Source organism: Callorhinus ursinus, unplaced genomic scaffold, assembly GCF_003265705.2.
Source record: "Callorhinus ursinus isolate GAN/ISIS: 27379988/994484 unplaced genomic scaffold, GSC_fseal_2.0 scaffold2, whole genome shotgun sequence".
Classification (NCBI taxonomy): domain Eukaryota; kingdom Metazoa; phylum Chordata; class Mammalia; order Carnivora; family Otariidae; genus Callorhinus; species Callorhinus ursinus.
The window spans coordinates 4,701,420-4,710,463 of NW_027397064.1; positions in this window are offsets into that span (position 1 = coordinate 4,701,420).

Genomic DNA, 9,044 nt, shown 5'->3' on the forward strand with positions numbered 1-9,044 from the left:
CAGAAACAAATGCTACACTGGGTTTTTTAAAAACGATCGTTGTGGCTTCGCATGTACATGAATATGTGATAGGGCAAGATCCACCCTTTATATTCCGTTTCTAAAGGTGACAACAGAGCCAGAAAGCTCCCAAGAGAGAAAATGGCCCTGTAGGATTTCTGTCTGACTCCGAAAACTCTTGTGGTGGCTTGGCTATCCATGTACTTTTATTCACTCAAGTGCATGTTTCAGTAAAGTTGAAGATGCTGGGAAAACCCCACCTGCAATTTGGGTTGGCAATGCATTGGAGAGAAACGACATCTCTGTAACATTAAGTTATCCTCTATGAGAATGTGGAGTCCGTCTCCATTTGTCTAGATTATATCCCCCCTTCCTAAAGTCTGATCCTCAGAAATCTTCTAGAGTGTTCTTGGTTAAATCCTAAATACTCATCAACCTTTTGATGCTTCTGTGAATGGTTTCTTAACTCTTATTTTATGTTCTAGTTGGTTAGGGCTGATACTGGTAAATTACAGAGATTTTTCGGATTCTAATAGTTAATCTGTTAAGTCTGTTGTTTTCCTTTTCTAGGCAGATGAAGACATCAGTCCTCAGAGAGTGATAACTTTACGTTTCACCTACTAATCCCTTATTCCTCTTTCTTAAGTTTGGGCCAGAATTTCCAGTTTTATGGTAAACATTCGCATTGATAACAGACGTTCTTGTTCACAAAGTTAAGGAGAAGGTAGCCAAAAATTTGCCGCTAAGCTTATTTGCCATTATAGAGTGTGAGTATATAAACTTTCTCCAATGAGGACATTCTTTTCTTTTGCAGGTTTGGAAGGGCTCTAATTTTACCGAATGCTTTTTCCTCACATTTGGAGATAATTGTGTGATTTTCCTCCTTACGTCTATGAATGTGGTGAATTACACTGATTCCTTGTCTGATCTGAAACGTCCCTGTATCCAGAGCCAAGATCATCATCATCATCATGAGTTGGTTTTGAGTGCGCTGTTGGATTTGGATTGCAAGCACTGTAGTTGAGGCTTTGCTCTTATCTTCATAAATGCAACGGGCCCATGGCTTTCCCTTCTGGTATCACCCCCCCTTGTCTAATTTTAGAATCAAGGTTACAGAGGACCATCCAAGGAATGGTAGGTAGCCTATTCCTTCTGCTTTCTAGACCAACTTGTGTGATACAGAGTTACTGTTCCTTGAAAGTTTGGTTGAACTCATCTGTGAAATTATTTGGAATTGAGTTGGGGGAGAGGTAAGATTTTTACGACAATTTCAGCATCCTTAATCTTACTGATGCATTCATGTTCTCTTTCTTCTGGCTCCAATTTGACATTTTACTTTTTTTTTTCTAGGGCTGCATCTACTAGGCTTCCACATTTTTAATGCATATATGCTCACAATAAACTTTTTATTATTTTTAACTGTTAGGGTGTAATTACTTGTTTTGTATTCTTTATTTTGATTATTTGCATCTTCTGTCTCTCTATTTCCACCCCTGCCCCCGGATCAGTCTTGGAGATTTGTTTATTTTAATGATCTTACCAAAGAGCCAGCTTTGATTCTGTGAATCTTCTCGGTTGTTCATTGCTGTTGTTGTTTTATGCTCCATTGGATTGATTTCTGTCCATACCTGTATTATTCCCTTCTGTTATGTCTCCTCCGGTGTGTTCTGTTGTTGTTTCTTTCAACTTCTCGAGTTGGAAACTTCGTCCATGTACTTTTAACTTGCTTGTTTCCTGATAACTGTATTTAAAGTAATGACTGTCTCTTTAGATATTGCTTGAGATATGTCTCAAAACTCTCAACATAAACTGTTTTCATCCTCATTCCATTTTTTTTGTCAACTTTTAACACTTTATATTTCTTTTTTTAATTTTTAACTTTTATGTTAATCACCATACATCATTAGTTTTTGATGTAGTGTTCCGTGATTCATTGTTTGCATATAACACCCAGTGCTCCATGCAGAACGTGCCCTTCTTAATACCCATCACCAGGCTAACCCATGATCCTCACTCCGTTTTAATTGCTTCCTAATTTACTTTATAATTTCCTTCTTAACTTCACAAAGATAAGGGATTTTAAAGCTGGCTTTTTGTCATTAATTCATAATTGTGTTGCATTACGGTTGGAGAACCCGTTATACAAATATTAGTTTCTTAGAATTTCCTATATAATCAAATGCATCCATGTTTTTGTAAAAGTTTTAGAGCAATTGAAATGGACATGTGTTCTTTGTTTATGTGGCCTAGAGTTCTACATATATGTAAAAATTCAAGCTCATTCATGGTATTGTGAAAGTCTTTGGTATCTCTGTTTGTCATTATTATTTCTAAAATTTGGCCTGCGGGATCCTTCACTTTGGGGAGAAAGTGTGTTTACCCTCTCCAGTCTGCTGCTTTGCCTGTTTCTCGGCCATTCCATCCATTCTTGCATCTCCAAGTTTGAGATGGTTTGATGCACATGTCTCTGAGAGATTGTTCTCTTTATTCCATCTTACAAATACACAAATATAAAACAGGCTTCTTTGCTCCCTAAGATATACTTTTTGCTTTAATTTTCTTTCATCTGATACTGACATTTCTCTTTTTTTTTAAGATTTATTTATTTATTTGAGAAAGAGAGTGTATGGGCGGGAGGGAAGCAGTCCCTGAGCTGTGTGGGGAGCCCGATGTGGGGCCAAGCCCACCTGTGTGTGGACCTGATTAATTTATGGAGGGCCAAGGACTGACTTTAGCAGGGAAAGTCCCAGGCAAACAGGCCGTGGGTGTCACCCCTACAGCCACCACGGCCTTAATGGGCCCTCTGCTCAGGGGCAGGCTGCCCCAGAAAAGTCAGTTCCTGGGGCTGAGTCCATCAGTGCTGGTGGCTTGGAAGCAGGGTGCAGATGAGAGAGGCTGAACACTCTCTGTGCACCTGTTCTCTTCAGCCCCCTCCCAGCAGGCCTTCCCCTGCCGATGGTACTCTACTGTATGTACACACATGAGCCAAAGATGGCCTCTGTGTCGTAGCCCCTAGGTTGTTTACTTCTAAACTGCAGACAGAGACACTTTACCTCAAAAGCTCACTGCTGCCAGACTCAAATTTTATATCCCAGTTACGTACAAAGTAGCCCAAAGAAGTAGGTTCAGAACCTGCCTCCTTTGCATATCCTATGAAAACTCACGCATCAGCTGTTACCAGTTCAGAAGATAGAGGCTGTAGCTAGAAGGCCCTAAGCCCCCACTGACTTTCATTCAGTGTTCTCTGACCTAGACACTGTAAGGCCTCCTCCCTGGAGCCCTCTCCCCTTCTGAGAAGCCACCCCTGAGGGACTTCCCTCCCTTGCAAACCTGTCAAAGCGAGGCAGGCTAGAGCTTGAGTGTGCAACCCCCACCTTGTGGTCATGTCTCTCTCCCGGCTCAGCCCCCAAAGCCCTGAAACCCCCACCCTGGCCCCCCAACACTGGTATACCCCGGAACCCACGGTCAAGCAGGAACTGCCAATTTCTGCAGTGAAGTGGCAGGTAGTGACTATAAGGGCAGAACTTAAGACATTATTCTCGAACCTGTTCTCTGGCTGTGTCTCTGACCACTTTCCACCCCAACTTGAGACTTAGCCTTAGTCCCCAGTGCGGGTTCGGTGCAGCTCCTTCTGCTTTCATTAGTGGCGGTGGAAACATGGTTTACTTTTGGCTTGCTTTCCTGCTATTGTCAATTAAATAATTTTTTTCCTATTATTAAAATAATGCTCAAGTATTTTTTTTTATTTTGGAAACTAAGTGAAAAGTAGAAGTAAAAAAAATTGCAAACATTTTCATTATCAAAGATAAGAACAATTAATAGTTGAGTGCATTTCCTTCAAGTCTTTTTTTCTATTTGCTTTTCATCTTACAGTTCTTAAGACCCTGTGGTACATTCAGAATTGGGCGTAATGATATTCAAGTCTATTTTCCCCTGTTTAAAAGGAAATTGTGTGCTCATCACAGAAAAGCTGCTTCTTGGGTGGTTTATGGACTATTCTCTAAAAAGAATCTCCCAAGATTCAGGCCCATCATTATGAGTTTGGAAGACGCAGAAAACCTCCACTCTAGTTTTTGGCACTGAAACTGGCCATTATGTTTTTCTGTGCATCTCTGCTGCTTGTGGAGAGAGAAGAAAAAGCCTTTTTGTGCAGCTATTCTCACCTCACAACCACACAGAGCCTGGCTGTATTAGCAAATGCCACAACAGAATGGCAAAGATTCTGTCTGAGTGCTTCTGCCGGTCGGGGAGAACGAGGGTCCAGCCAGAAACTGGTTAAATTATAAAACACATCCTTGTTTGCAGGGAAAGTCATACCCTCCATGAATATATAAGCTACTTGGAATTTTGTGAGACCCTGGGGTGCCCGTACCTTTCTTGTGATGTGCCTGGAGGTGGCACTCAGGTTTATGAAACCTGACTGTGCACAAATCTTCCCAACTCCGTGTTCCGTGAATTCATGTTGGTAGCTTGAAATTGGCTATAGTGGTAGTAAAAGTTTGGCAAATGCTACAAATCAGAGATTATTCCCCTCACTCCAAAAAGCTGATTGTTAATCATTTATAAGCACATCGCTGTCTTTGAGATCCTGAAACAACAGAACACAGGAAAAGCAACAAATCACATGTGCCGGACCAAGTGTCTTATGTCCTACATGTATGAACTACAACTCTTGAGGTGCAATGCGCCACCAGAACCCCACCCCACTTCCTGTTCTGTGGTTTTCTGAGTGTGGGGTGAAAAGAGAGATGGGAACAGGTGTCAGGGGTGGAGCAGGCTGACTTCCTCAACCAGCGGCTCCATGCAGTAAAATGTTGCCAAATTACCTCATTGGTAGAGAAAATGTCATTTCTTTCTTCTTTGCTGTATCTCTCACATGTTTTCATCAATTTGTGTATTAAAATCTTTTTGGCATCCGCAATGGACCAATCCCTGTTCTCTGTACCTGGGATGTAGCGGTAGACCAGACAGCCAAGGTCCCTGCCTTCATACAGCTTATGTCCTGGAGAGAGGAACCATCAATAAACACACAAATAAATAAACAGGAAAATAAAAGTCAGTATCAGTGTTCTGCTAAAAATAGAACAAAGTGAGATAATGGAGAGAAAGAGAGAGAAGAGAAGGCAGCTTGTCTCAGGAGGGCAACCATCGAGGTAGAAAGATGGCAAGAGGTTCAGTGTAAGAATCAATCACACCTATCGCTACGCTAATCAGAAAAATAGTGATAGGAAAAGTAAACCTTTTTTTTTACACAACAGAAGAATCTCTTCCTTAAAATAAGAAAGGAGCACTTAGATGAGCTACTGAAAAATCATGGAAACTTTGGGAATCTACTAGAAATATTAGTGGGAACACAAAGGGCAAGGAAGTGTTTTTAGAAAGGCCACAGGGGGAGCTTATTATCCAGACCTTCAGTGTGTGTGGCTGAAGTGATTTAACCACACCCCTGCCGGTGCACCTTGGGAGCACCTGCCTGTGTTCCCCTCATGTGCTTTCTTCTGTAACCTGCTTTCATCTCCTCGTTGCCATGGCACAGGCTGGCCAACCCCTCTGGGAAGCCTTCTGGACCTCTCTCAGCCCATCTCTGCCTCCAGTTGTCACCTGGGTTTCTCCCTGTGGGTCTGTCTCAAACCTCCTTCTTATAAGGACATCAGTCATTGGATGGAATCCACCCTAATCCAGTATAACCTCATCTTAACTTGATTATATCTGCCTATTTCCAAGTAAGGTCACATTCACAGGTTCTGGACAGACATGAATTCTGTCCGTAGGGACGGACACTCTACAACCCAGGACATAGAACACTGAGGGAGGATTTAAGAGGTAATAGCCATGGTTGTCTCCCAAACATTCATCCCACCACTGGGGAGGCGCCATCTGGTTTGGGTGGTAGGATTCCCACATTCAGTATGTGAAGACGACCACTATGGCCCCATCCTCTGTACCACAGTGAGTGGTTCAGGAACAAGCAAGACTCATTCCCCTGCTACTAATTAGTTTTAGGGGTGGATGAGTGACCCAAGTTGGTCCATTAAAAGGGAAGCCAGAACTTGTATTCCATGGTTGAAGAAAGAGAACCCTTTTTTCCCCCTGACTGTTTTTTGGTTGGTTGGTTTCAATAATGTTTTAAATTTTTTTAAATATACATTCATTGTAGAAAATAGAGGAAAGTACCAGAATCGTAAAATTAGTCCTAGCCAACTAGAAGTAATCAACATCATAAAGTATACTCTTTCAATCTCTGATAACATTTACACACTGTGTTTTTTCAGCTTTACCGAGATATAATTGACATATAACACTGTGTATGTTTAAGGCGTACATAGTGTAGGTCAATTTTTTTCAAATATTTGCATAGACACAAATGAGAATAGAGAATGTTCTGAAATTATACACATTTACTAATCTCTGGAGAAAGGAGTTGACGTAGGAGTCACAGTGAAAGGGGCTTTCATATTTGACTCTATGTTTGCATGTAATGATAATGTAGCAATGTACCACTGGGTTGATTTCTAAATAATTTCAGAAAAGCAAGAAAGATACAAGCACAACTGAACAAATAAATTATAAGGCAAATGTAATATTTGGAGCGTATTCACGGGGTCATTCCTCAAAGTCTATTTTAAGTGCCCCAACTGCTTGACTTCTTTTTTGACCCATCCAACCAAATCTATTCTTGTTCTCCTTCAAACCCCACAGTGTAGCTCTTTCCCCAAGGCTCTTGTCATCTTCTGCTTTAAGTATCCTCAAGGATGTTTCTCCTTCCCTAGACTGCCAGTTTCTTGAGGGTAAGACCATTTCTTCCCTGACCTTATTCACTGCGTAATATCCCTCACCCCCAAGCACAGTGTCTGCACACAGATGATATTAATAATTTATTGAATTGGATTTTGAAATAGTCCTTTATGGATTCTTGATTCTCTCCTTTTAATAAATATTCTCTTCTTTCAAGAACTATAATCAACATCATTTTCCAGGGCAAATCTGTATGTTTCTGGCTGATGAGCTCAGCAGGTTAGAACACTGTGTTACAAAAACCATGATCAGGGATGGAGCAGTCATCTTCTGGTCCATGGCCATAAACTGCACCCTTGTTTCCAGTCAGCTGTTGCCAAAATGCCAGTTGTATATAATAATGAATATCAGATGGAAAAGCTGAAGAGACTGGTCCAAAACTGTCACCATTGCTCTGGGTAAAGACATATTTACTAGACATGCTCTATTGGGATTATTTCTGCCCTCACCCACTTTTCTCATTTGACTGCAAACCTCATTCACCCTTGTGTCTGCCTCGGTACCCAATGGCACTTAGTGTGTGTGTTCAATAAGCAATCACCGAATTGAATTTTACCAAGAATGAGTATTTTGCTAGTGGCACATTATTGCAATACATGACGGTCAAGTGGAAAACTAACCAAGGAACTAATGATTTCACGTGCTTTCTGGTTACAAGGACTGTTAGTAGGTTGCTGAAACTTTGATATCTTTAACGTGACCACGACCTGTAAATGACCCCATCACTGTGTCATAAAAAGGAAAAATAAGGCAAACAAAGTATAAGCGCAAGGACACCTACATAATAAAGTGTTGAAGTGATATGTAAGCTAATTTAGAATCTAAGCCTATAAAAGTTATTGTTATGATCGAAAAACACTTAGATTTCCAAATCCAGCTAGTCTTAGCGTATGACAACATATCTCTACTCTCAATGGCCCCAAACACCATAGTGGCGTCAATACAGCAAGTGCAAGTCTTAAAAACAACCACCTGCATATGAGGTCCCTGGATTTGAATCATGCTGTAATTCACTTTGGGTTTGCTTGACTATTGCCTGAAATCACAAGACTACAAAATTGAGAGGATTTATATCAGCAGATAGAAAAGGCAGGCCCATGGGGAAACAGGACAATTTTAAGACCATCTTAATAAGTGGTATTGGAGTATGGATTGCTTTCTTCACAAAACTTAACAAAACCAAATATGGGAGGATGAGTTATCTTTGACTTTATGTTGATTTCAATGTTGGAATGGGTTATGAACCCCCTCCAGTTGCCACAGACATCTTAAACTAAAATCACATGTACCATCTTTCCTAAGAAATCTGGTATGGTAGGCAGAAAAATGGGTTCCCAAAAGATGCCCACATCTTAATCCTCCTAGAACCTGTGAATTTTACCCTCCATGGCAAGAGGGCCTTTGCAGATGTGATTCATTGAAGATCATGAGATGGAGAGATTACCCCGGATTGTTGGAGTGGGTCAGACAAAGTCACAAGGGTCCCGATGAGAGGGGGGCAGGAGGGTCAGAGCCAGAGAGGAGGTGACAGCAAGATGCAGAGGCTAGAGTGAGGTGGAGTCACATGCCAGGGAATGTGGCAGCCCCTAGAGGCTGGAAGCTGCTAAGAAATGGATTCTCGTCTAGAACCTTCAGAAGGAATTGCAGCCGTAGCCTCCTATTTTAGACTTCTGACCTTCAAAACTTCAAGAGAATACATTTGAGCTCTTTAAGCTGCTCAGTTTGTGGTCATTTGTTACAGTAGCCATAGGGAACTAACACACCTGCCATCTCCTTCTATGAGTCAGAAGACCTGTAGGTAACCAAAGACTCACTCCAAATGGGTGACTGAGGACAGTTTAACAAAGGAGCCAATTTTAAGATGTGAGCCCAGTTGAAGAAAAACAAGGGGACAGGGGGAGGTGATGCATCCCTGCATGGGCAGCATGGGGCAGCCATCAGTCTGCAGGACCAGAGGGGCCCCTTGGAAGGGCCTATAGGCTGGCAGGGTGGGGAGCCAGCGAATAAATACCCTCACCGCTCCCTCCTCTTGCCCTCTGGTCTCTGTAAGGGCTGCCCAAGGACCAACCCCAGCTACAAGCCACAGGGCCAGGGAGCCCAACTGAGCCATCCTTAGAGATCATTCCCACCGGGCACAGAATGGAAGGGTTTCGAAAGAATGGAGAGGATAATCAGCCTTCTGCTACATCCTGGATCTTGGGGAACGGTGGAACCATCCTCTGGCAATCTGGAGCCACTTGGCCTCTCCC